At 33.5% G+C, this 13491-nt stretch overlaps 1 long non-coding RNA gene across 4 annotated transcripts in view; it reads right to left on the reverse strand.

Moving 5' to 3' along the window:
- LOC141449756 (uncharacterized) overlaps nt 1-13491 on the reverse strand; it is a 71818-nt gene that overhangs the window by 19909 nt on the left and 38418 nt on the right. For 2 of the 4 annotated variants that reach the window (XR_012455680.1, XR_012455677.1), the window contains exon 4: nt 273-916. This is a non-coding gene — a long non-coding RNA (uncharacterized lncRNA). Of the gene's footprint in view, nt 1-272; nt 917-13025; nt 13309-13491 lie in introns of all 4 variants that reach the window. The other 2 variants (XR_012455679.1, XR_012455678.1) reach the window with 2 other exon arrangements.

Raw genomic sequence — 13491 nt, forward strand, 5'->3', positions numbered from 1 at the left:
TTACACTAAGGACTGTTTTCTTCATCTTAGCAAAACCTACACTGCCCATCCTTTGGCCGTCACTGAATACCTAGGTACTACTTCAGTATGTTGGGCATTTATGGAGGCTTATACGTACCTCAAAGCAACAGACTGTTCAATGCATTTAAGAAGAAAACAACTTGAAAAGTTTCTATAAATTTTTTTTTTGTACATACAGTTTTGCAGGAAAATTGATTCGAGATGTACTATATTTTTACACCAAAATTCTGGATTAACCAAGAAATTATTACCTTTCAAGGATGATATTAGAAACTCCTTTTGACAATTAAACGTCTGTTTGATATTTCATGCTCCAAATAAGTATTTTCAAAATAGCTCAAACAGTTAACAGATGTCCAGAAAAGAGAAGATTTCCTTGGTCTATTGAAATGTAGGGAAAGACTATGGTAGCGTGCTATATGACCATTCTTGGCCGTTCCCTTCCAATATAACAGGGTTAGTTCCCCAACTAGGCATGTAATACCAATTGGAGCACCTTTAATAGCAAATTATATAACATGTTTGGTTATTGTCTATTGACATGGCATAAGACTGCATTATAACTTAGTAGAAAGGAAGTTACAGGGATAACTTTATAAGATCATCTTAGATCTATCAGGTACAAAAACTTTTAGAAGTTAAATACTGGTACACTTCGGACGGCACACATTTTATTCCACTGAATTATTTTTCTTTTTAAATGATGAATTATATCCGTTAATGAAAGGTTATATTAATGGTCAATACAAAGTGGTATCTGAAAATCCGTTAAAGTACTTCGAACATTTGCAGATGTCATATCCACCAGCCTTCAGTTTCAGAACCTTCTACTTCGTATGGGTTCTTTATTATTTATAATACTATCGCCAAAGCAGCCTCTTGTCCTGTAATGGACCTAAAACACGAAAGAAAGAAAATAATTATTCATTTATTCAAATGCAAAGTTTAGTATTCAAGTTACTGAAAAATTATTGTATTGTTATTAATAATCGCCACTTCTAAAACATAAATGAATTGTTTGCATACTGGTGAACCTTGATATTTTCAATTATTAAATGTTAAAAACAAAACTGGGCAATTTCTTTAAAGTAAAATAAAAAAATTGAAATATCAAAACATTCTATTTTATAAATACTTGAATAAAATAAAAGTTTTAACAAAAGAGTGACAGCCGAAACGTCCAGCCGGAAAGTGGATAAGTCTGACATTGAGAAAACAGTTTGCAGCCCTAGCGACACGAGTGTGAGAGATTTATACAAGAGAATTCACTTAACTTTAAAATACATCAATGAAAGGACTAAATGTGAAATTCACATGACGTATTTATCAAAATGGTTTTGCGTTTATATTACTTTTCCTCTTGTATGAAAAAAAATCGTTACCATACTTCTTAATAACGGAAAAAAATATATAGTTCTGATGATATTGCTCTTAAAATATTTCACGAAACCGAAGACAAAAAATAAGCGTACAAGAAAAGGATTCGGAGAAGCGGCACTCTATAGCAAAAAGAATCTTATTAAAGATATTGTATAGAAGGAAAAAAGAGACATTCGATAAGCAATAAAATAGCAGAATTGGAAACAAAGAAACAACAGAGATATTCTTTTTCAAAAAAATTAATCATGCTAAATCCCCTTTTATTTCAAAAACTAGTTCTTGTGGACTGGAAGAATATGCTCAATTTTAAATGCAAGAGACTGGTGAATAACAGATGGGCGCAACATTTTGGAAACCTTTTAAATGAAGAAGTGAAAAGTGAGCCCAATCTGATAGTAACCACAATTAAAGGAGATTTGGAACGAATCCGACGAAAGTATAATTCTGCAAAAGAACAAATATTCACTCTTCGACTGATCTTCAAAAAAAGGTAAAGAATACAACTTCTAAACTCATCATTAGATTTGAGGCCTTCAGGTCTGTCTATGCTAGTTTTCTAAGAAAAGAAATGTGTAAAGTCATGTTAGATATTAATAGCGTACACTTCCAAGAAATAATCTTGATTTGCAAGAACAAAAATCGCATTATTTAAACAATAGATATTGAATTAGTCTTTGGACAAATGTTATACAGTCTTCAATATTTTCCTCTTCTGAACCCCTAGGGTAAAAAATGTAGACACAAGAGACTAAAATTGAACAGTTGATGATTCATTCATTCATTTATTGATCATAGCTTTTCCTTTTTCCTGTTTAATATATCTAATGTTTTCAAGCTATAGTAGTTTTTTTTTGTCATCCTGACAAGGTTTTGCCATCCTTACTGTTTACTACAAGCTTTGAATCCCTTATGAGTTTATATTATTACTTTCCCTGCTCATCCGTGACAATAACAAAGTAGTATCCTCTGAAGTAGATGCACAAGTGACGTTTCTATTGTTTTCAGAAGCATCAATTTTTTAGTTTTTATCCTCTTTGTGAAGAACAGAATCTCAAGAGTAAACAGGAAAGTTTTCAAAATGCAAATGAAGTTCCAAGACAGGTTAAAGTGGATATTTCAAACTGTTAGTGACATGGTACTATTCATTCTGGAGTTTGACGATTAATGGCTTAAAGCTGTCCAAACAAAAATATTTTAAATATAATTTAGGATAAATAAATAATTATCGTAAAAGAGAAATACCATAATGAATAACTAATTTTGTCATAATCTCCATATTTTATTATTTAAAAAAGTAAGCCATTGTTCATACGAGGGTCGTTTGAAAAGTCCGTGCAAAGTCAGAGAGATAGCACTACTGGCGCGTATCGAGGTTATGTTTAGTTAGTAGCATCTCTCGGAAGAACACACACCAAGTTTCAACCAGATCGGTCTATTTCTTTGTGTTTGGCTTTCGTTTGAATCGAAGAAGTCGAGTGATTTTCAAAAAATGGACGAAAAAAATTTCGTGTGTTGATTAAACACTACTTTATGAAAGACAAAACGCCTCAGGAGACTAAAGAGAAGCTTGATAAACATTATGGTGACTCTGCACCTTCGATTAGAACAGTTTATAAGTGGTTTCAAAATTTTCGGAGTGGCCATATGGGCACAAGTGACGCTGAACTTTCTGGACGCCCTGTTGAGGTTACTACTACAGAAATCATTGACAAAATCCATGATATGGTGATGGATGACAGAAGAGTGAAGGTGCGTGAGATTGCTAGTGCTGTGGGCATCTCGAATGCATCAACATTTGGACATGACAAAGCTATCCGCAAGATGGGTGCCGCGATTGCTCACGCTTGACCAAAAACGAAATCGTGTGAAGTGTTGCAAGGACGATTTGCAGCTGTTCCAGAAGAATCCGCAGGACTTTAAGCGTCGTTTCGTCACTGTGGATGAAACATGGATACATCACTCACTCCTGAGACCAAAGAACAATCTAAACAATGGGTTACCAAGGGGGAATCTGCGCCAAAAAAGGCGAAGACCGTTCCTTCGGCCGGAAAGATTATGGCGACTGTCTTTTGGGATTCGCAAGGAATAATCCTCATCGACTATCTGGAAAAGGGTAAAACTATTACAGGTGCATATTATTCATCGTTATTGGACCGTTTGAAAACCGAGCTGCAAGAAAAACGCCCACGATTGGCCCACAAAAAAGTCCTTTTCCATCACGACAACGCACCAGCTCACACCTCAGCAGTTGTGGTCGCAAAATTAATGGAAATAGGGTTCCAACTCGTTTCACATCCCACCTATTCTCCAGACTTGGCTCCCTCGGACTACTATTTGTTCCCCAATATGAAGAAATGGCTGGCGGGAAAAAGATTTTATTCAAACGAGGAGGTGATTGCAGAAACGAATGGCTATTTTTCAGACTTGGACAAATCCTATTATTCGGAAGGGATCAACAAACTAGAGCAGCGTTGGACGAAGTGTATAAGCCTAAAAGGAGACTATGTTGAAAAATAAAAAAGGTTTACCCCAAAAAATTAAGTAGTTTTTATTTTTGCACGGACTTTTCAAACGACCCTCGTATATTTTATTATTTTTTATTTAATATTTTGTCTACTCTGTCTATATTTAATATTCTGTCTACTAAATTTTGTGTAGATATAGTAAACCCTGTTAAATATTCCAATACCGTGATGTGGGGATGACCCAAAACAAATTTAACAGTCTCTCTTTGGTAAGAAGAATGATTGTAGTATTTCAATGTAGTGTTATTGGGCAATAAATTTTACTTGTAAATAAATAATATGATCCTCTTTAATTTTGTCAAACAAACTAGCTACTGAATTTCAGAATTCATAATCCTGCTACCAGTATATTAGTAAGAGCAGAAAGTACAATATAGTGTAGAGAGATCTACGCTCTAAAATAAATCACGAGTATTTTGCTCAGTTAAAAATAAATAAAGGAATAAATCACAAAACTAATACAGTATTACGAATCACACATTTTGCTAATTTAAGCAAGATGAGCGAACTGACTATGTGCATTTAGTAGATTACACTGAATTTAGAGAGACACAGGTGCATTTATAGGATGTTTACAGACAAATTGCATACAGAGCTACTTAGGAGGGTATCTAACAATTAATTCTCTGGGTCCAATCAGATCTGAGCAGAGTAAGGCCATCTGTTACTAGACTGTACTGGTTACATTCTACCAAGAATCCTCTTACGCTTCATATTCTTCCGGCCAGATTACTGCTCCTCTCTAATTATGTGTGCTCAGAACTTGCGCCGAAGGTGCAAACCAGTCAGTTGCCGGTAATATTACTCATACAGTTAAATTTGTTTTGACAGCCTTCTAAGTAGGTTTTACCTACTAATTTCATTTGTTCTTACTCATATAACATCATCACACCAACTCACACTAGCGAATTGCACACATTTAAATTCCATAAACAAAATCGGACGTTTAAGGGAGCCACGAAGTTTTTCAGATCTCAATGGCTTATGTATTTTAGCCACTCCATTATTTTATTTTTTATTTTTTTAATGATTTAAGGCGCGTCAACGTCTATGGTTATTGGCGCCCGGAGCTTTTTTCAGTGCACTGCCGGCCTCCGGACAACACTCTCTCGTTACAGACAACTCTTACAGCTCACCGGACAGTGAGCTGTAAGAAGCTCCTAGGAAGAGAAAATCTAAGGGTCAGCAGCTGGATTCGAACCCGGGACCTCCGCGTGGGAGTCCAGTACGCTAACCGCATAGCTAATACCTTGCCTTCGCCTTTTGGCGCTAATCGCTTCTCGGCCTTCTGGCTAAGATCAAAGTGTATTCTACTATTATATTTTTTCCAAAAGATATAATTTTGATTGGCACTACATGCTGCTCTACTAGTCATAACTAGTCAATGCTGCTCAAAACATGGACTTTGAATCATGCCTTCTTGCAAAAAGGTAACTTGGGTAAAAATAATTTTGTAATCAAGGATATTTCAAAAAGTATATAGAACTATTTTAGGTCTAATAAGAGATTAACCAGGTGAGGCAAACTCTCAGACAATGGTCTTTTTCTAGGGCACCCTTCTCATTTATTTTTTAATTTGCCATCATCATCATTACTATTTTTTTAATTATTTTTTTTTTTGGAAGAGGAAATTTTGTAATAAAATCGTACTAATTGGAAACAGCAACTAGCAGTTGATGTCTCCGATATACTTTCAACGATACAGTCATATGGGTGACGTTAGAGATACTGGAACAACCTTAAGGGTTCTAGGTGTTAAATCTGACAAAAGAAAAGATAACCTTAATTATATAATTATTTGGATACCTCCGTAAAATGTGTCACTTACATCCAGGGCATAATTTAAAAGTACAACTGCAGAAGGGAAATAAATATCCTATTTATTTAAACATGATAGGGGAGAGGGAAATTGGATAGGTAGTAGTGCTTTTTTACTTCCTTTTTTAAAGTAAAGGAGTCAATGGTGGTAGGGTAAGAAAACGAAGTCAAAAAAAAAAAATAGAAGAGTTGAATTATTCCAAGTGTTATAGAGGGGCGCAGAAGATTTTAACCAAGGGTGGCACAACAAAAGGAGGCGACAAAGAATGAGATAGAAATACGCCAAGAGCTTGCAGAGACGACGAGAGCCGACAGGAGGTTTTGCTACCATGTTGTTGTAAAATGGAGGAAGAGGTTTTTAGTAAGGAAATAAAGAATCTGTAGCGTCTCAAAAGTACTCCGGGCAAGACTCTCTGACTTTGATAAATTATTTATCATCTCATGTTTAAAGAGTGGGAAACGCTGAATATTGTGCCGCTTGTTGGAGCGGAAGAAATGACCTTTCAGCGGCGAAGAAAACACGCTCCACTGAATGTGTCTGCCATACTGACTATAGTCGTTCGCAAGCTAAAACTCTTGCGACTTGGGTAAGTATATTGTTCTATCTACTAAATTAGACACACAATACTCCTTTCACGATTATCACATTTTCTTTATAAAACCAACACTATAATAAAAACTTTTATGAATAAAACATTTGTGTATTACACTAATTTTGGCAAAGAACACACAAAAAAGATTATTCAATAATAAATGAATAAATGGCACTTATAATATACTATATTTAACCAACTAGAAAGAGAGAACGAATCAAGAATGTTTAACAAGCTCAATTTTATGACGTTTCGATTCGATAAGAGAAAAGGTTGTAACAAGAAAATTCCCTCTTCAAGTAAAGGATATTTACTTTTCAGAAGGGCAAAAACTGAAAAGTAAGCGAGGTTAATCACCGATCCCTTAATGTAGTATATGAGGTGGCCATTTAGAAATCACTACCAGGAAAGATTGCCTATTCCTGGGGCCTCATATATTCTAAAACATCTTGACTGAGTCAAGATGGGCTGTCTCTGGCTCTATTTCTTTTGGAGAGACATCTTCGATTTGTTGGAGAAATGGGTGCCCATTTCATTATTTATTTATTACTATTTATTAGCGCATCAACTTCCACATTAGCAATTTTTTTTTTTTTTTAATTAATGTTTATTCAGTGTTTTTATTTTTTTAATACTGTGTTGGTTAATTTGTTTTGGCATTGGTTAAGGCCAACAACCAAAGCATACTTTTCTGATAGTTCTAAAATAGAGAAATAAAATCAATGAGAGAATTCCTGACAGTCAGATGAATACAAATTTGGAACTGTTCTATAAAAAGCAGGAAATATGAATCTTTTATTTTCTCTAATCAAACCATTAATTATCAAAACAGTAAATGTCTCGTTGACAAGTAAAACACATGAAACAATTGCTAATTGTGATGGAGAACTGTTTGCAAATTAATGTGAAGAAACCATTCACCAGAATATTAAATTATTCCTAAATGTTTTCTAAATATAGTAATTTCCTGAAATAACTGTCGCCAATAACGAATGAATTACCAGTAACAAATTATTAAGATATATAAAATGCTAGAAAACAAGATGATATTCTATATTACAAACAGAAATGGAAGAAATAACCCTTGTTTAGGAATGTTACAAAACATATGCATTTAGAAAGGAAAAAAATTCTTACCCAAACAAATAGAAATATGATCGATTTAAGTGATCCTGGCAATGTAACACTACCTAAACAATTATGTAAATTGGTGTAGGGAAGCTACCAATCTAGGGGAACATGAACTAGGAGGGTGAAAATAAAAAAAAAATACAAAATACAAAGGCGGAACAAGTAATGTTAGCGAACATAATATTTATTGTTCACTACATAAGTAATAACCGTTTAACTTAATTTGAAAATGGTCATAATTATTTATTTTGATTCTCTAAATTAAAAATATTAATAATAATGTAATTGAATATGATTTTGATTTATTAAAGTAAACTTTTGCCACTTCGAATTTTTTTTTTTAATTATATTTACTTCCCAAACATTTGTAACAATAAATCCGGGAGCTGTTAAAGTTAAACCTTTGCATCAGACAATCATTTTAAAATAATTTTTGTCTATTTTCCTAGTTTTTTAAACATTTTTATTGACTAATTTTCTGTCGCAACAGGAGAAACAGTTTTTAATGAGAAGAATAGATCTCTGGAGATGGTGATGACCATTCTCAAGACACCAACATTAATAGTAGGGATGTGCAAATGTAAGTAAAGATGTATCCTCTCCTTCTCAGCGGTAAGGTCCCGGATAGGAGCAGAAAGGTAACATACTAAATTACCAAGCCTCGCATATAATCTTATTTAAAAAAATCCAAACCTAACCCTAGGAATCGAATGGAGTAACCCAAAGCATCTTAGCTTTGCGATCTTGAAAAACTGTTCGACTATCATGGAGTATCTATAATAAGAAATGGAATGGATTGAAGATGTAAATTGTTGATAAAACTTTCTTTTACTAGCCTGACGTAAAAAAAAATGAAGGTCAAGAAAACAGAAATGGAATGCGGAAGTTAAAAAAGAGAGCCGCAAGTGGAATGATGCTGAAAAGAAGTTTGGGCGAACCTATTGGAAAATGGCCATCAGGTTACCTAATGCAGTGTGGAAACTCCCCCAAAAAATGAAAACTTTAATCAAATTAATCAGAGAGAAGTGAAGAAGTCTTGGCGGTTAGTGCAGGAAGAAAGTATTGCGGGCAAAGAAATGTTCTTACGAGCACAAGTTTAACAACTGGATGAACGAATTTCGTTTAGTAAATATACTTCTTCGGAAATTAAGAATTACTTAATACAAGAGCGCATTGTCATTGTTAAAAAAAATAAAAAATAAAAATAAATATTCAGTAAAATAAAGGAATTTATTAACGGTAATCTCGTTTCAATAAACCAATAAAGTTGTCAATAGCATGGGGTTAGGCAGAGTAAAAGAGCATGCGTGGTTCAGTTGTTGATCGGTGTATCGTGTGATCTGACACTGTTCTTTCCTTACATAATTAATTATATCTGCCATCACAACTCTCTAGCTGGTCGCCACCCATAGTCACGCACCGTCTAGCCTTTCATGCACAGCCCAACAGTGGTCGACCGCAGGTAGTCCTTCCTTTAAGACGTTATTACTTGTAGCACTATAATTTTAATAGTGAAAAAAAGAAGCCGATCAACTACACTTACTTAATGCGATCTTATCTTTATCTACTTGATGTTACTAATTGGGTGGATACACGCATAAAAAAGAAAAGCATTTAAATTGGATTAAGAATAAATAAACTAAATTGTTATCGCATTAATTGACTTGATTATTCTGAGATAAGATAAATTATACTAAAACAAGAATTAATTCTCTTCAAATTAGTTCTCAGATAATCCGAAAAGTCATTAAAATAATTATAATGGCTACTATAATAAAAGAATGGCGAGGCAATAAAATTTTGAAACTTGCAAACAAATAAACGTAACCAGAGACCCTAATCTCAGACAATTTACAATCCTCATATCTCAGGTTTTATTAGCAGCCTAAAAAATAGTAAAGAATACGTAAATAAATCACTAATTCCCCGTTTTTCGATCTAATAAAGCAAGAACCAATTTAAAGAAAACGGGAAAACTGACGCCGTTTCTAATTATCCTTATTAACTGTGTAGGGTTTAGATCAAGCATTCTGGAACTGCTTGGATGTAGTTTCACAAGATACAACGCGAAGTAGTCAACGGTAAAAATGAGTATAAGAAATAATTTATTTTTATATAAAATATAACTAACTCCTTGTCTATATTTAGGTTAAAAGTTACAGTATTATCTTATAAAAGAAAATTAGATTTTATAACATATATATTTGTACAGGAAAAACTAAACAAAAAGGCTGAAAGCATTATGATAAAGATAAGGTCAAAAATTGACTTTGTGGTCACTACCACAAAGAGAGTAGTCTCTAAGTAGTTGTTTTGAGACTCGCAAAAGGAAGTTGATTAGATGACAAAGTAATGATGTAAAACTGAATCTCAAGAGCTCTTTGTCTTATAACGTGTAATGGCGCACTAATGGGAGTCGGTGGAAACACAGAGCAAGTGAAACAAAGATGGCTGGTCACTCTTCCTAGAATAAACGAAGTTTAGTAACGTCAGGTATCAAAGCAGGGCGACCAACGGCGTACTGAAGACACCAAATTCAAGCTCTCATTTAGAAGGAGGCCAAGAATTTCTCTCTTCTCTTTTTACCTTAGGTTTTCAAGAAAGACATTATTACGTACATCTGCTAGACCTCTTATACGATCCATCCGAGTAAATATTCTGGTGCAAAATTATTTATAGCAGAGAACTAGACTTCCACATATTATATTTTAGTCACACATTAAACTTATTGCCTGTAATAGTTCCCAGATTGGATTCCAGAAAGTACTAGATGAGTTGTGGAGGACTCCAAGCGAAAACCAGCTTGAAATTCATGAAAATGCCATGAGACACTATTTTTCGGAATGCCAGTAAATAATTTTGCAACATTCTTCTAACTTTAAGTTTAAGTCGTAGAAGAAAAATAATTTAAAGGCAGACTATTAGAAGCTCTACCTGTACAAAGCACAGTAAGGATTATTTAAGTCAAAATGGAAGCAATACACTCATTCAAGAATCTGTAGGGGTAAAAATGCCGGCGATCTCAGGGTAGTAAAGAAAGGCGATCTCAAGAAATTTTAGAAGAGTTATAAATAGGAAAATTTATGCTAATGAAACAGATGGGTATCAAAAAAGGAATATCCATGATGACAGTGAAGATTGTGTGAAAATAAAAATCCGAAGAGGTAGTAAAAAAAGTCTGAAGGTATCGCCAAAATTTATAGTTAAAAATGAACGGATAGTTGGTAAAAGATTTATTTTATTTATTATTAAAAATTTATTAAAAAGGAAGAAATATTATTGCCAATTTCAGGAATAATTTTTTATCCATACATGCCAATCTTTCGACCTAGAAATTAGGTAATCATCAGGAGTTATGTTTGTAGACAATTATAATAATTTAGGCTCAGTATTGAAAGAGTCAGTTCAGAAAACATACCAATTTTTATGTTAAATGTAAAAAATAAAATCGCCTACAAGCATGAAGATGGCCTACCTAGTCCCAATGTCGTAGGAAAGAAATAATTTTTTATTTAATTTTTTTGAATCAATGAATCATTCACCAAATTGATGAATTCTACAATAATTCTACAATTAAAAATTGATGCTTAATTTTTTTCCAAAGGTATTTGAAGTGGGGTATTAGTAAATAAAGAAGTATCAAAGGAATATAATATAATTTTGAGGAGTCTCAATCGTCTATTCTTTGAGAATATAAAATACCTTGAATTCTAAGTTTGATACGAGCAAGGTATTTTGATGAATTACAGGAAGGTGATTTGTACAAAATAAGTAGTGCAACATACAATTTTATGAATTTAAATTAAGACGTGGATGGCTGGAGGTTTACAAAAAATTGTTAAGGACTTATTATTATTCATGTTATAAAATCTATGTATTTTTGTCAGTGCAATTGTATAATTAATTTGTTAGTTTGGGATTTTATAATGTTTGTGGGAGTCTTTCTCTAGTTGTGAGAAGGTGTCACTGCCAGAAATTAACAAAAGTAATTTTTGCTAAACTAATTTAATTTCCTACAGGACAAGAGATTTTCAACCTTAAATAGAATAGTTTTGGGAATTCTATATTCCTTTTTCTGTTCTGAAGGGCTTGAATTTTTAACACCTTTATATTGAAAATGTGAAACGTTGGCAGCTTTTTAAACTATTCATTTGTTACCGAATGTCACTAATAATTTAAGATAATTGATTATACAATCTATCTAACTTTTTAGAAAAGGTTTTTAGTCAAATGGTATAAAACTTTTTAAGAAATAATAAATAAAATAATAACCAAAATTTAAAATATCTTGAAAAAAAGCAAACTAACACAAAATTACTGATATGCTTTACTCGATTTGGGTTCCTCTCTTTTACTAGCCTCATGTTCCCTTAAAATATCTTTATATCTTAATTAGATTATTATTTAAATATTATATATCTTCAGTTAATACCAAATTTGCCAAAGGACTGGCATGATCTCATAGCAATCAGCCTCATATCTCTAGAACTCTTTCAGAACATACTGCTAAACAACTTCACATATCGACAAGCTTCAGGAACAAAGCAGATGATCAATTGTGATGACTTTCTTTCCTCTCTTGAATTGCTGCTACTAAACCAGCATTATTCATTAATCTAAATATTGCTAACATATTGAAAATTTGTATTAGCTATTGCTGACAAAATGAAAAGAGTATAAATGTATCATAGGTTATGAATATTATTTAGTAAGTTTCAGCCCTAAACAATTGAAAATTGGTCTTAATTTTAGACTTCTAATCTTAGATGTATAAGAAGAAATTTTATGTCCATTAATTTATTTTATTTTATCATTTTTATGAGAAGGAATGATAAGAAAATAAGTCGCGAGAAAATCTAAGACAATTTAGATGTTATTGTGGGTTCGGCGGAGAGATTGTCAGTCAACGATATCGAGACTCGGAGGATTTATTGTTGCATTCGCCAGTTGAAGCACTCCTCTTTGACTTACAAAAAATTTAAAGAGTGTCCTGAATGAAGCTTGAAGGTGCGAGGTTTTCTTCTCCAAAGAGCCGAACTGTCGGTCAAACCCGTCCTTCAAGGTATCCAACAGGTGTAGAGCCGTTTCTTTTAATATATTTTTTTTTGGTAAACCTACATATTCTAACCGTCCACAGACCCATGCGATGCATGTGTTTCCTAAGTCAGTAGTAACCCGTCTAGAGCCCGTCCAAGAGTGGTCTAGTAAACCTCCGAATAGCTTTACCATAGTAATGCCTTAGTAAACTTAGGGCAAGTGTCAGATAATTAACTTTTTCGCTTGTCCCCTGACTGAGTTTTTTCATCCACAATTGTGCGTCCACAATTTGTAGGCTGCGCCATTTTAACATTTCCTTTTAAATGGTTCAAACCCCTTGAGCGTACCATGAAAACCCTTGAGTTTCCATTACCATTATGACCTTTGTATCAAGACAAATGTATCAATCTTATCAAATATCCAGACAGCCTCAAACTGCCTGAATTAACTTCGCAAGAACAGATACGAGTAGAGCCAGCCGCTGCATGCATGAGAAAACTATGACTCTGGAATTTCCTACCTCACAAGCATTTCTCCCTAATGTGATCCCAACAAAATCCTCGCAAAATGATCATCCAAGTTTCTTTTTAAACCTCTGAATGACCTTACAAGTCCCGTCTCTAGAAGAACGGGGGGTTTATTTATATTTCCTCTGTCCTTAATACTTGCCATCCGACCAAACAGTGTCCACCATTGTCCAAACAAGTCTTATACGTTTAGATTTACACCAGCTCCGACTTACTAAACTCTCCGGGGTTTAGAGGTGTAGGATGCGTACATTGCTCAATCACTTTTTTGTCACTCTATAAGAAATAAGGAAAATGATTTTTATACAAAGACTTATTTCGATATTTAGATGTATAAAATAGATTTTTTAGAATTTACATCAAATTTTTAATAGTGGACTACATTTTGGGAGTTTAAAGGATGGAATTATGTATAACTTAGAAGAAACAAAGAACAACATTAAATAAAATCAAAAAATA

Source organism: Rhodnius prolixus, unplaced genomic scaffold (assembly GCF_049639745.1).
Source record: "Rhodnius prolixus isolate KJV_2025 unplaced genomic scaffold, Rpr scaffold_2, whole genome shotgun sequence".
Classification (NCBI taxonomy): Eukaryota; Metazoa; Arthropoda; class Insecta; order Hemiptera; family Reduviidae; genus Rhodnius; species Rhodnius prolixus.